This window comes from Oryctolagus cuniculus, chromosome 3 (genome assembly GCF_051225735.1).
Source record: "Oryctolagus cuniculus isolate XC-2025 breed Fujian yellow rabbit chromosome 3, ASM5122573v1, whole genome shotgun sequence".
NCBI lineage: Eukaryota > Metazoa > Chordata > Mammalia > Lagomorpha > Leporidae > Oryctolagus > Oryctolagus cuniculus.
In genome coordinates this window covers 120,187,938-120,203,021 of record NC_142869.1, presented here as the reverse complement: position 1 = coordinate 120,203,021, position 15,084 = coordinate 120,187,938, and the positions used below count along the sequence as shown (strand labels likewise).

Here is a 15,084-nt window from a genome sequence, read left to right as displayed (position 1 = left end):
AATAAATCCTTAAAAAATGTATACAAAACTTTTGACCCAGCAACTGCACTTCTGGGATTTTGCCTACAGAAACCCTGTAGTTGTGTCAAAAGGAATAGATTTGCTCCTATTCGCTGCAGTGTTGTTTGTAGCAGCAAAACATTGGAAACAATTCTAGAGTCCATCGCTAGGGGAATGATTAAATTAATTGGTTCAGCAATTCAGTGAAATATTCTGTAACTCAAGAAAGAAATGAGGACCTTTCTATGTACTGAAATGGAAATACCTCCAATACAGATTGTTCAATGCATACATCAAGGAGTAGAACTCTGTTAAAGAACATTGCATTAAAAGATGGAAATGGAGGGTGGGCATTTGGCACACCAGTTTAGTGAGAAGCATGAGATGCCTGTATCCCATATCAGAGTGCTTGGTTCCTCAGCTTCTGACCCAACTTCCTGCTGATGCACACCCTGGGAGGCAGCAGATGATGGCTAAAGTACTTGGATTCCTGTCACCAGGAGACAGGAGACCAGAATTGAATTCCAGACTCCTGGCTTCCCCATCCTGGCTGTTCCAGGCATTCGAGACATGAACCAATGGATGGAAGATCTATCTCTCTCTGTGTGTCTCTCTGTCTCTGTCTCTCTGCCTTTCAAATTAAAAAAAGGAAATAAAAATTAAAAGAAATTTTAAACCACGTGAATGTATTGCCCATTCTCAAATTAAATTCAAAATAAATTTTAATTGTAGGTATTTTGTTTTTTACAGGCAGAGTGGACAGTGAGAGAGGGAGAGAGACAGAGAGAAAGGTCTTCCTTTGCCGTTGGTTCACCCTCCAATGGCCGCCGCGGCCAGTGCGCTGTGGCTGGCGCACCGCGCTGATCCGAAGGCAGAAGCCAGGTGCTTCTCCTGGTCTCCCATGGGGTGCAGGGCCCAAGCACTTGGGCCATCCTCCACTGCACTCCCGGGCCACAGCAGAGAGCTGGCCTGGAAGCGGGGCAACCAGGACAGAATCCGGCGCCCCGACCGGGATTAGAACCCGGTGTGCCGGTGCCGCTAGGAGGAGGATTAGCCTAGTGAGCCGCAGCGCCGGCAATTGTAGGTATTTTTATGGTAGTATAAAATGGCCAATTTGGAAAATGGTTTGGTTGATTCTTATAAAACTAAGCATACTGGAGCTGGTGTTGTGGCATAGTGGGTAAAGCCACCACCTGCAACACCGGCATTCCATATGGGTGGCGATTAGTGTCCCAACAGCTCTACTTACTATGCAACTCCCTGCTAATGGCCTGGGAAAAGCAGCAGAAAATGGCCTGAGGGCTTGGGTCCATGCTACCCATGAGGGAGGTCCAGAAGAATCTCTTAGCTATAGGCTTGGGTTTGCTCTGCCCTGGCTGTTGCAGCCACTTGGGGAGTGAACCAGCAGATGGAAGACCTCTCTGTCTCTCCCTCTCTCTGTAGCTCTGACTTTAAAATAAATAAATCTTTTTTAAAAAAACTACCGTAATTGTATATCTATCCTATCATCCTGCAAATTATACTAAAAAGAAATGAAATAATATACCCTTGCAAAGATTTGTGCCAAAATGTTTATAACAGTTTTATTGATAGTAACTAAAAGCAGGAAAGCTTCTACTCATCTGTCACTGGGAGAACAGTTAAACTCTGTGATATTCTGGGGCCACTGGTGGAAGACAGTGGACACATTTTTCAGAAATTTTCAAGCCATTCATCAAGCAGAGCCCTTCTTATAAAGGGTATCATATAAACTTAATATTAAAAAACAAAGGGACTGTGTATTCAAACCTCATCTCCCCTATTTAACCGTATTTTGCTATTACCTATGCCCTTCAGCCTCCCTGCATCTATTGAACTTGCATGTGGCACTAGTCTGCTACCCTTCTCAGCTCCCTTCCAGGGATGCCAAGTCGTGAAGCTGAAATCAGCCACGGCAGGAATATTTATGCCAGGGACTCATCCAGGGATACTTATCATGGCTTCATTTATGCTTTGTTGATTTTCCAGACTTAAGAATGTGATGGAGGGAATATTAGGATTGCAGATTAAATTTAAAAGTAGTGGGGTTGGTACTGTGGTGTAGCAGGTAAAGTTGTTGCCTACAGTGCTGGCATCCCATATGCAGGCTGCTCCACTTCAGACCCAGTTCTCTGCTATGGCCTGGGAAAGCAGTGGAGGATGGCCCAGGTCCTTGTGCCCCTGCACTTGTGTGGGAGACCCAGAGGAAGCTCCTGGCTCCGGCTCCTGGCTTCGGATCAGCACAGCTCCGGCCGTTGCGGCCAATCAAGAAGTGAACCACTAGATGGAAGACCTCTCTCTCTTTCTCTCTCTGTGTAACTCAGACTTTCAAATAAATAAATAAATCTTTAAAAAAAAATTTTTTTTTAGAAGTGGTGTCTCAGGGTGGCACTGTGGCTGGTGTAGCTGGTAAAGCTGCCACCTAGTGACGGCATCCCATATAGGCACTGGTTGGAGTCCTGGCTCCTCCACTTCTGATCCTGCTCCCTGCTAATGTGCCTGGGAAAGCAGTGGAAGATGGCCCAAGTCCTTGGGCCCTTGCACCTATATGGGAGACCAGGTAGAAGCTCTAGGCTCCTGGCTTCAGATGGCCCAGCTCCAGCCATTGTGGCCATTTGTAAAGTGAACAAGTGGAAGGAAGACCTCTGTCTCTCTAACTCTGCCTCTGCCTCTCTGTAACTCTTCCTTTCAAATACATAAATAAGTCTTTTTTTTAAAAAAAGTAATGTCGGAAGTGATTACACTATGAATGGTTTAAACATTTAAGAAACTTTAAATTTTTTAATTATAATTTTAATGTATTTATTTTCATTTTTTGAGAGAGAGAGCGAGAGAATGTTCCATCCACGGGTTCACTTCCCTACAACATGCCTACAACAGCCAGGGTTGGGCCAGGCCAAAGCCAGGAGCCTAGAACTCAATCCAGATCTCCCACATGGGCGGCAGGGACCCAAGCACTTGAGCCATCATCCGCTGCCTCCCAGGGTGCCCATTAGCAGGAAGCTGGATCAGAAGCAGCGCAGCCAGCACTCAAGCCCAGGTATTCCCAAATGGCATGCAGATGTCCTAAGTGGCATCTTAACCACTGTACCAAATACCTACCCCAGTTTTAGTATCCCAAAACTATTTTCCAAATTCTCAATGAAGTCCCTCATGCCATTGACAGACAAATGAAGTTCCAACTGCAATCATACCAGTTAACTGTGGGGAGCAACTCGGACTAGACTAAGTTACTGGAATTAAGACTTATTCTATGCATCTGCTCTCCCACAATATGGCGCTGAGAAGGGAGAAACAGCTTCTACACAGCTGCCTCCAGTTCAACCAATAAACTGTAGGACCTGCTCCTGATTGGAGGAGAGCAGCGTACTCGGCGTGTGGGTAGCAGAGTTGGGACTGGTGGAAGAGGACTATAAAGGAGGAGAGAGACAACATGCACCAGGAACATCTAAGAGGAACACCTGTGCAGCCCCCGAGAGAGCCTGCCGGCGGTGTGCCGCTCCCCCGTGGAAGTGGGGAAAGTGGCCAGGGGGAACCGCCCTTCCACGGAGGTGGAAGGGACGGCAGCCAACCCGGGAAGAACCAGCAGCAAACCCGGGGAGGGCCGAGCAGACAAAAGAACAGCGCAGGGTCCTGTGTCGTTCCTCCACGAAGAGGGGGAGCGACAGTTAACATAAAGTATCAGTTAATATTTATGTCAAACTAATCCAGAGAACTATGAGACCCGGTAATAAATTGCTGTTTTAAGCCACTAATTTTGGATTTAGGTTAGGATGCAGCAATAGATAATCTGAGTAACCATGAGCAGTCCCAGGTCATGAGATTGATCTAGTGGCACATTGTTTGCATTTTTAAAAGATTTATGTATTTATTTATTTGAAAGGCAGAGTTTACTGAAAGAGAGAAAGAGAGAGAGAGTGAGCGAGCGAGCACTCTTCCATCCACTGGTTCACTCCCAAATGGCTGCAGCCATTTGAAGCCAATCTGAGCTGAGCCAATCTGAAGCCAGGAGCCAGGAACTTCTTTTGGGGCTCCCAAGTGGGTGCAGGGGCCTTGGATCATCTTCAATTGCTTTCCCAGGCACATTAACAGGGAGCTGGATTGGAATTTGGGCAGCTGGGACTCAAGCTGTCACCCATATGGAATGCTGACATCATACCTTAAAGCACAATGCCAGCCCCAATTATATGTATTTAAAAATAAACCAGGGCCAGCACCGCAGCTCACTAGGCTAATCCTCTGCCTGCGGCACCAGCACACCGGGTTCTAGTCCTGGTCAGGGCGCCGGATTCTGTCCCAGTCGCTCCTCTTCCAGTCCAGCTCTCTGCTGTGGCCCGGGAGGGCATTGGAGGATGGCCCAAGTGCTTGGGCCCTGCACCCCATGGGAGACCAGGATAAGTCCCTGGCTCCTGCCATCGGATCAGCGCGGTGTGCCGGCTGCAGCGCACTGGCCGCGGCAACCATTGGAGGGTGAACCAACGGCAAAGGAAGACCTTTCTCTCTGTCTCTCTCTCTCTCTCTCACTGTCCTCTCTGCCTGTCAAAAAATAAATAAATGAATGAATAAAAATAAATGAGGAGCAGATATTTGGCCTACTGGCTAGGCCACCAGCTAAGATGTCCACATCACACCATTTGTTGAAGAGACTGTTCTTGTTCCAAGGATTGGTTTTAGCTCCTTTGTCAAAGAGTAGTTGGTTGTAGATACGTGGATTGATTTCTGGCATTTCTATTCTGTTCCATTGGTCTGTCTATCTGTTTTTGTACCAGTACCAGGCTGTTTTGATTGTGACTACCCTGTAGTATGTCTTAAAATCTAGTATTGTGATGCCTCCAGCTTTGTTTATGTTGTATAAGATTGCTTTAGCTATTTAGGGTCTCTTGTGTTTCCATATGCATTTCAGTACCATTTTTTCTAGATTTGCAAGGAATATCATTGGCATTTTGATTGGGATTGCATTGAATCTGTAAATTGCTTTTAATAGTATAGACATTTTGATGATATTGATTCTTCAAATCCATGAACATGGAAGATTTTTCCATTTTTTGTCTTCTTCTATGTCTTTCTTCAATGTTTTGTAATTCTCATCATAGAGATCTTTGACTTCCTTGGTTAAATTTATTCCAAGGTATTTATTTTTTTGTAGCTATTGTGAGTGGGATTGATCTTAGCAGTTCTTCCTCAGCCATGGCATTGTCTGAGGATACAAAAGCTATTTATTTTTGTGTATTGATTTTATATCCTGCCACTTTTCTGAACTCTTTTATGAATTCCAATAGTCTCTCAGTGGAATCTTTCGAATCCTGTATATATAAAATAATGTTATCTGCAAATAGAGATAGTTGAGTTCCTCCTTTCCAATTTTTATCCCTTTGATTTATTTTTCTTGCCTAATGGCTCTGGCTAAAATTTCCATATATAATAGCAATGGTGGGAGTGCTCCTCCTTGTCTGGTTCCAGATCTTAGTGGGAATGCTTCCAACTTTTCCCGATTCAAGAAGATTTTGGCTGTGGGTTCATCATAAATTGCCTTTATTGTGTTGAGGAATGTTCCTTTTAAACCCAATTTGCTTAGAGTTTTCATCATGAAAGGGTGTTGTATTTTATCAAATATTTTCTCTGCATCTATTGAGATAACCATATGGTTTTTGTTCTTCTGTTTGTTAATGTACCCCATTGATTGATTTGTGAATGTTGAACCATCCCTGCATACTAGGCTTATTTTACTGAACATAATCATGTATTTGATAATGAAGAACATAAACAGAGTTATTAAATATACTTCTAAAATTCCTGGTACTTTAAAGAGCATTCACATAAGTAAAATTGTGAAGAATTTAGTTCCTGGAAGCATTTAAGCATAGGTGGAATCTTTCTTCCATTTATGGTGTTTCAGGATTTCTGTGGGATTGGTATGGTGTTGTAGCAGGCAAAGCTGCCTGTGATGCTGTCATCTCATAATGGTGCCGGCTGCTCCACTTCCGATCTACTAATGTGCATGAGAAAGCAGCAAAAGATGACCCAAATGCTTGGGCCCCTGCACCTAAATTGGAGACCCGGAGGAAACTCTGGGCTCCTGGCTTCCGCCTGGCTCCCCCCAGCCATGTGGCCACTGGAGGAATGAACCAGCAGATGGAAGAACTAACTCTCTCTCTCTCTCTCTCTCCATCTCTTTCCATGTAACTATGACTCTAAAATAAGTAAATAAATTTTAAAAAAAGTACAAAAAAAAAAAAAAAAAGATGCCCAAATCCTGTGGGAGTACTTTGGTTCAAGACCTGGCTCCAGCTTCTGACTCCAGCTTGAAGATCTGAATAGCACTAGAAGGTAGAGGAAAGGAAAGTTTACCATCTCTGCTTGAGTTGTAGCATTCCCCTTCTCCTGCTCTCTTCTCCTGCTCAAAGTTTCAGGCCCAGTCTTGGACTGGGATTCTCACCCCTGGCTTTCTGCAGGCCTTTAGGTGTGCACTGGGTCTACACCAATGGCTTTCCTGGCTCCATCTTGCAGGTGGCAGACAGTGGGACTCCTCAGCCTCGATCATCACATGAGCCACTTCCATAATTAAGCTATTATTGCATATTTATGTATTTCCGTCTGTGCTGTTGCTCTGGAGAACCTTAACTAACACAACCATGCACTGCATTATGGAGCAAATTTATCAATGTGGATGATACTCAAAAGCTTTGAAAATACTGCTCTCAGGTATTTACTTAGCAGTGGGTTTGCTTGGCCAAAGGGTACCTGTGTATTAAAACTTACAAGATAATGGGAGATTGCTCTCCAAAGAGTTTACACCAAGATACACTATTGCCAATAAGATACCGTCTCTGGGACAGGTGTGTAGCCTGGCAGTTAAGACCCCAGGATGAGATACTTCCACCCTATTTCAGAGTGCTTGGGTTCAAGTCCTAGCTTTGGCTTTTTTTTTTTTATTGAAGATTTATTTATTTGAAAGACAGAGTTGCAGAGAGAGGTAGAGACAGAGAGAAAGTTCTTCCATCCTCTGGTTCACTCCCCAGATGGCCACAGTGGCTGGAGCTGCACTGATCCAAAGCCAGGAGCCAGGAGCTTCCTCCCAGTCTCCCACATGGGTGCAGGGGCCCAAGGACTTGGGCCATCCTGCACCACCTTCCCAGGCCACAGCAAAGAGCTGGATTGGAAGAGGAGCAGCCAGGACTAGAACTGGCACCCGTATGGGATGCTGGCGCTTCATGCCAGGGTCCCAACCCACTGTGCCACAGCGCTGGCCTCAGCTTTGGCTTTTGATTCCAGTTTTATGCTGCTGTGTATCCAATGATGGTTCAAATTATTGGGTTCCTGCCACCTGCTCAAATATTGGGAGACCTGGATGGGATTCCCAGCTTGAGGCTTCAAACAGGGCCATTATGGGCATTTGGGGAGTGAACCAGCAGATGGGAGTGATCTCTCTCTCTCTCTTTTTCATCCTCTAGCCCTCTCTGTTTCCCTGCCTCTCAAATACATTGATTCTTAAAAGAGTGGGACAAGCTTTGTGGAGCAGGGAGTTAAGCCATTAATTCTGATGCCCAACTACCATGTCAAAATGCCTGTCAAGTCCCTGCTGCACTGCTTCCCATCCAACCTCTTGCTAATGAACCTGGGAGGCGGTGGATCACGGTTCAGGTGCTTGGGCCCCTGCCACTCATATGGGAGACCCAGATGGAGTACTGGGCTCTTGGGTTTGGCCTAGCCCAGCCCAGGCTGTTGTGGGGCATCTGGCGAGGAAACCAGTGGATGGAAGATCTCTCTCTGTGTCTCTGTCTTTCCTCTCTCACTATTTCTCTGCCATTCAAGTGGATGAAAATAAATTTTAAAAACATAAAAAGTAGTAAATAAAGACATGAGCTCCAATAACTCACATATTTGTCATACGATGAACTCTTTTAAAAAAGATTTATTTATTTATTTGAGGTGCAGAGTTACAGAGAGAGAAGGAGAGACACAGAGGGAGGTCTTCCATCTGCTGGTTCACTCCCCAAATGGCCGCAACAGCTGGAGCTGGGGTGATCTGAAGCCAGAAGCCAGGAGCTTCTTCCGGGTCTCCCATATGGGTGCAGGGGTCCAGGCACTTGGGCCATCTTCTCCTGCTTTCCCAGGCTTCAATAGGGAGCTGTATCAAAAGTGGAGGAGCTAGGGGGTCATCACTGTGGTGTAGCAGATATAGCTGCTGCCTGCGGTACCAGCATCCCATATGGGTGCCAGTTCATGCCCTGGCTGCTCCACTTCTGATCCAGCTCTCTGCTAGAGTCCTGGGAAAGCAGTAGAAGATGAACCAAGTCCTTGGGACCCTGCATCCAAGTGGGAGACTGCAAAGAGGCTCCTGGCTCCTGGCTCAGATTGGCTCAGCTCTGGCTGCTGCAGCCATTTGGGGAGTGAACTAGTCAGTGCATGGAAGATTCTCTCTCTCTCTCTCTCTCTCTCTCTCTCTCTCTGCCTCTGCCTCTCTGTAACTATGCTTTTTAAATAAATAAAAAAAAAAAAGAAAAAAGAAGTGGAGCAGCTGGGACTTGAACAGGCACCCATGTGGGATGCCTGTGCCGCAAATGGAGGCCAAGCCTACTACACCACAGCACCAGCCCCTGCCTATGAACTTTTTGATTCTTATCAATCAGATGGCAAGATTGAAATTGCAACTTCAGTCTTTCTAGGATCTTTGTCTTGAAGTAGAATAACTGGTTTAAAGAGTCTGAATTATAGGGTGGGCATTCAGCACAGCAGTAAGATGCTGCCTGGGGCACCTGCATCCAATGGCACAGTGTCTGGGTTGGAGCCCTAGCTCTGCTTGCGATTCCAGCATTCCTGCTAACCTGCACCCTGGCACACACAGAGTGATGGCTCTGCCACCCACGTGGGAGACCCTGACTGAGCTCTCTGCTCCTGGCCTGGGGCTGCTGCTGTGGATGCTTTGGGACTGAAACAGTAGATGGGTGATCTCTGTCTCTGTCTCCCTGCCTTCCTAATTAAAAAAATGTGAAATAACAAAATGAAATATCTTAGTAACTAAATTAAAAATTTTAAGAAATAAAAATAAAAGAATAGAAACTATTTTAAAGCTCTTGGTATCATCAAATTTTTCTCTATATTTATAGATGTACAAGTAGTGTAAGCCCCGGTCACCTCATCAAATCCTTGCATATATTGAGTATCTCCTTTAAAATCTTTTAAAATTTTATAATTAAAAGATCTCATGTTCTCTGATTTGCATCTCTTAGACTCCAGGACAGAGGTGGGAGGGGGCGGGTGTTTGGACTCTTGCATCCTGGCTGTCTTCCTCTGCAAAGCCTTTTGAAGGAAAAAGATAAAGCATTTTTGGAGAGAAAATCTTTCATCATCCTGGAGAACAAGGTAATGGTACCATCAATTCATTGGGCATTCTGAGATGGTCAAGAATGAGAGAAAGCAACTGGGGAGGGGGCTGTGGTTTTAACAGGGGAGAGGAAGAACATGCTTTTGTCCTTCCTCAGACTCCTGTGATGTCTGGCAAGCAGCGAGTAGCAGAGAAAGTGGAAGCAACAGTAGGGGGGGCATGGGAACTGGCCAGGGAGGGTGCTGGACTTTCATGTGAGTGGTTACATAGACAGGAAAACACGCAACCCGAGCAGGTGTGCTGGGGCGGGCAGGCTGGTGAGACACAGGCTGTAAACAGGGACATTACTGCAAGGCTGCCTGTGTCACAGCTATGCCATCGCATTTCCTCATTCTTGTGTGCAGGGGCGGTTTCATGATTTCAGTGGACAAAAACCAGCTGCTCTCCTCCAAAGCTTTCTGAAGCAAGCCAAGGCTATTTTCCTGGTTTATTTCCTGGTGCTGTAAGACAATACCTGCAGCTGGGTAATTTACAAGGGAAGAGGTTTGATGTAGCTCATGGTTCTGGAGGCTGGGCAGTGCAATGGCATAGTGCTGGCCAGCACCTTGTGCTGCTTCAAATCCTAGCTAGAGCAGAAGGGCAGGTGCATGTGTACGGAAGAGAGGAAACACTGCAGACTGGGGCCAGCAGGGAAGAGGCCACTTCCCTGTAGGAAGTACAAGTGTAGGGATGCCTACATCCTGTATCACAGTGCCTGGGTTCTAGTCCTGGCTCTGCTGTGGATTCCTGCTTCATGCTAAAACATACCCTGGGTGGCAGGGGTGATGGCTCAAATAGTTGGGTTTCTGCTACTGGTGTAGAAGACCTGGAAGGAATTCCTCATTTCTGAACCCCTGTCCACCTTGGCTGCCAGGAGCCTTTGGGGAGTGACCATTGTGGACAGAAGATCTCTGTCTGTAGGTCTGTGTGTGTGTGTGTGTGTAGGTGTGTGTTCGCCTTTCAAATAAATGAATACACACACATTTAAAGAAAGCCACTAGGGATAGATTTGCTTCATAACAACTCCCTCTCAGGGTAACTAATCCAGTCCTAAGGCTCACTCCCCAGGAAGGCACTAATCCTTCTTAAGGATGTAATCGCCTCTTAAAGGGCCCATCACCTTTCAAGATGTTACCCCAGCAAACAAGTTTCAACATGAGCAGTTGGTGGGAACAGAACACATCCCAACTATAGCAGCTTCTCGGTAGATGTTGAAGGCAAAATGAAGCCTGATTTAAAAATACAAACTTCTTTTTCCATCCAAAAGAAGCAGGTTCAGATTCAAAAGCGGAAGCAGCAAAGGTGCAGCCAGCAGGTTGGAAGGGCTGCCTTGCCCTGGCTTGGAAGTGGCATTGGCTCGCTCCACGCCCTATTCTCACAAGGACTGTGTGTCTTTTGGGAATGGGACTTAGGTGCTGGTGGAGATCCTGGGACTGCCAGGTTCCTATGGCCCAACCATAAGTGCTACCTCTGCTACTCTTATATGTATAAAATATCCCTCGAGATACTGCTGGAAAACACACAAATGAATGGAGTAAAGAAGGAAATAGGGACAGCTGTAATCCACTTAGGAAAAGTACCAGAAGCAAAAATGCGAGTGAGTTTCCATTAGTTTTTGTTATTGGAAGATGTGCCTTCCAAATTATGGGAGGCGCAACAAGAGATGTGGCATTTACTTCTTTTTCCATTTGACATTTTATTCTTTACCCACAAGACTGTATCACTTTCAATTTATTTACTTATTTAAAAGGCAGAGAGAGCGAGAGAGAGCGAGAGCGCTCTTATCTGCTGGTTTACTCTCCAGATGCCTGCAACGGCTGGGGCTCAGCCTGGCTAAAGGGACCCTTATACTTGAGCCATTATCTGCTGCCTCCTAGGGTGGGCATTAGCAGGGAGCTGGAGCCAGATTTGAGCTTTAATCCCAGGTACTCTGATACACTCATCCCAAACAGCTGTACTAGTAATTGGGACAAATGAGGGGGTGGGACTGTCCAGCAAGTAATTGAGTTTGACTGTGTCGAGGGCCAAGGAGACAAGATGAGGGATGGGCGCTGAGTCCTGGGGTGGCCTCTTAACTGCCCTCTCTCAGTATCAAAACCAGAGGTCACATGTTCAGTTCAGGCAGACGCAGTGCTGAAAAGCAGGTGTCCTCGCCTGGAGTCTGTCTTCTCCTTTCTTCCTAAGCTTTTCTTGTCAACGAACTTGGACATGAAGCCCATTTTACTAAATTAGAAACTTACGAGGAAACAATCCCTGCTCTAGCTCCTGAAACATCCCCTTAAACCAAACTGGATGCAAGGACTACTTTTTCCTGTTTAAGTGGTGCACATTCATTAAAGAAAATTTGGAAAAGTAGGAAGAAAAACACAAGTCATCCATAGCACCATCTCTCAAAGACAGTATGTTAATGTTTTTTCTTAACACTTGAGATCCAAGCCCAGAAGATCCTTAAGACTAACACTGCAGGTGTTCAGGCTCATTACTTTACTGAGAGACAGTCAAGAAACTTGGCCACGGGGCCGGTGCTGTGGTGCAGTGGGTAAAGCCATTGCCGGTGATGCCCGCATCCCATTTTGGGCTCCAGTTCGAGTCCCAGCTGCTCCACTTCCTATCCAACTCCCTGCTAATGGCTTGGGAAAGCAGTAGAAGGTGGCCCAAATCCTTGAGCCCCTGCAACCACACAAGAGACCCTGATGAAGCTCCTGGCTCCTGGGTTTGGCCCAGCCCAGCCCCGGTCATTGTGGCTATTTGGGGGAATGAACCAATGGATGGAAGATCTCTCTCTCATCCTCTCTCTGTAACTGTACCTTTCAACCCTGGTTTCTGTGGGAATTTGGAGAGTGAATCAGCATTTGGGAGCTCTGTCTATGCCTCCCAAAACAAGATAACTCACTTTATATGTTAAAAAAAAAAAAAAGACTTTAAGAAATGATAAATCTGTTGTATAGTGATATTTTAAAAATAGAGCGTATAAAAAATAGTTTGCGAAACGAAATTAGTGAGGCATGGCATTGTGTTCACATTAAAAAATTCTCGTTGGCATCTGGTGTAGTAGAAGACAGCTGGAGTCTCCTGTTTGCGTCCCATCTGTCGCGATTTGTCTTTCGGTTGGGGTGTGTGAAGGAACCACGGCCTCTCACAGTTGTGTAGCTGAGAAGGGAGAGCCTTGCAGACGCCCTGGAAGGGGCTCGGGCCCCCTCTGCTCCTTGAAAGCTTCATCTTTGCTGTCGTGTACCTTAGGTTTTTTCCAGTGACTGAGTATTTCTTATTAGCACAAAGCTCCGTTCATTCCATTTGTCCCTGAGCTGATCCAGTGCCGTGTTGATCTGGTATTGCTGACAATGCTAGAATGAAGGACACTGCACAAGAAGTGCTTTTCCCAGAGTGGGCTCTCACAGGTGACGTAGAATTGGTAGGTGGTTCGAGATGCCCTGGAGCAAAGCTGGCAACTGGGCACCTCCAGGATCCACCAAGCCCTAGATATGGAAGGGTTGTAATAAACTACCCAGGTCTTGGAGCTGAAAGCCACAGAGCGTTGTTTCTTGATCAAGTCGGAGCACGTTGTGGGTTCATGGGAGCGGATGCTTGGGTCCAGGTGATCATTCAGCGGCTGAAGCTTCTCCTGGAGTCCTCCGGGGGAGCTCTGAGTCCTGCTAGAAGAAAAAGATGGTGAAGACGCTCATCCTGCACTTGGAAGTAGCTCAGCTTCTGGCGCTGAGACCTAGCCACACAGCCTCAGCTTGGTATGCAGCGTCTGGGCCGTGTAGGCTGTGCTCCTCAAAAAGTGGCCCTGGCTTAGGGCTGATGGCCACATCAGACCTTGGTAAAGGACAAGCCATAGTTGTCGGCTGTCTTCAGCTCGCAGTGGAACTCAAGCTCATGTGACCCTTCCCTTGCATGGTGTTCAGCGCTTGCAGATTACGTGACAATTGTTTGTTCACACAACACAAATGCCATTTGTTCACAGATACTTTTGTTGTGTTCCCTGCTTACCAACTGGTTTGGATCTACAGAAGGCATTCACCCTTGGCAATCATTTTATCCAATTGTTTTTTTTCTCAAATCAATAATCTTTTATTGCATTATTAAAATACCACAAGACACAATCTGGGTTCTTGTTTCTGCAGCCGGATAACTTTTAGGTCTTATTCATCAGCCTGTTGAACTGTTCCTTTTTCAGAGACATAGATACCATCCAAAAATTTTCTGATATCTTTATTTTTAACTGTTGCCTGCTGAATCAGAAACAAGTTCAATGTCATTTCCTTCAAGCACTAATTTATCTTTCTGGGCTTGAGACACTGAACAGGCAACACCTGGCCTCATCCGAACCCTTTGGATGTACTTTTCACCCAAGAAATTTCTAATTTCAACAAGAGACCCATTCTCTTGAATAACCACGTTGATGGGGAAGTGAGCATACACTGACCTCATCTTGTAACGGAAGCCCAGTGTAACCCCCTTGATCATATTCTGTACGTGACTACAGATCGTGCGAACAGTTGCCAGCTCCTTTCTATTTCCCCACCATTTGTCAACCCGGAGCCTCTTTTTTTTCTTTCCCAGGAGACTGAGTTCCACATTGATGTGATTGAAGTCCCTCCGCAGGGTTCCTCTGGGCCCCTTCACAATGACTGTGCGCCCCTTCAGACTGATGTCGACATTTTCTGGGATGTCGACCGTCTGATTGCTGAGAATGGTCTTCATTCTCGCAGTAGATGCGGCAAAGAGAGCATCCAGTTGTTCTTTAATGCATTCATTCATTCAGTCGTATACTTAGCACTGTTGCAAAATTGCATGTTTTTATTTGCCCTTCAGTTTCCCTGGGAGAAGGTTACAGAGTCTGGTCTGTTGCCAAGTGCTCAGGGAACAGAAGTCCTGCCTCCCTGACAGGTGTGTGGCCCGTGGGGGTGTGAGAATGCTATGTTGGAGCAGGTGCTTTAGGAAGCAGAGGGGCTTCTGCAGCTTTCTTGTGCTTCTGCTAGCACTGCTGGCCATGATCCCAGAGCAGAAGCCTCTGCAGCTGCCCCCAGGCTCTCTGTCGCCAGAACAGGAAGGGAGCATTGTTGGTCACACAGCAAAGGCCACCAGGGTGAGCTGCTTCCAGGTGCCTGGGCCTTGTGCCAGGAGCTGGGGCTCAGGGGTGAGAGACTGCAAGCCAGTGGGGATCATGGGATTGTGGCTCAGGTTAGGACCAACATGACGGGGTCCAGATGCCATGCTGCTGTTTGCTGGGCTCCTGCCCTCTCTGAGGCATTTTCATCTCTGAGTCGCTCAGGGGTCATGATGCCAACCCCCACCTCTGGTGGACAGAGGGTTAAATGATAGCAGTGCATGAAGACCAGATGTAGTTCCTGGCTCCATGAGGGTGCTCATGTGTCTTGCCCTTCCTTGACTACCATTTTCGTAACTTTCTAAGACCGGATGACAGGGGCCAGCATTCTGTCATAGAAGGTAAAGCCTCCACCTGTGATGCCTGCATCCTATATGGGTGTGGGTTCAAATCCCGACTGCTTCACTTCCAGTTTGGCTCCCTGCTAATGTGCCAGGGAAAGCATTTGGCTCAAATGCTTGGGCCCCTGTTACCCATGTGGGAGACCCGGATGGAGTTCCTGGCTCATCTTCAGCCTGACGCAGCTCCAGCTGTTGTGGTCATTTGGGGAGCAAACCAGGGGATGGAAGATCTCCCTGTCTCCCTGTCT

General features: G+C 46.5%; 1 pseudogene; it reads right to left on the bottom strand.

Annotated features, from left to right (window-relative positions):
• Positions 1 to 13,428: 13,428 nt before the first annotated feature.
• On the bottom strand, positions 13,429 to 14,148 carry LOC100340232 (large ribosomal subunit protein uL6 pseudogene; annotated as a pseudogene).
• Between the last annotated feature and the right edge of the window lie 936 nt (positions 14,149 to 15,084).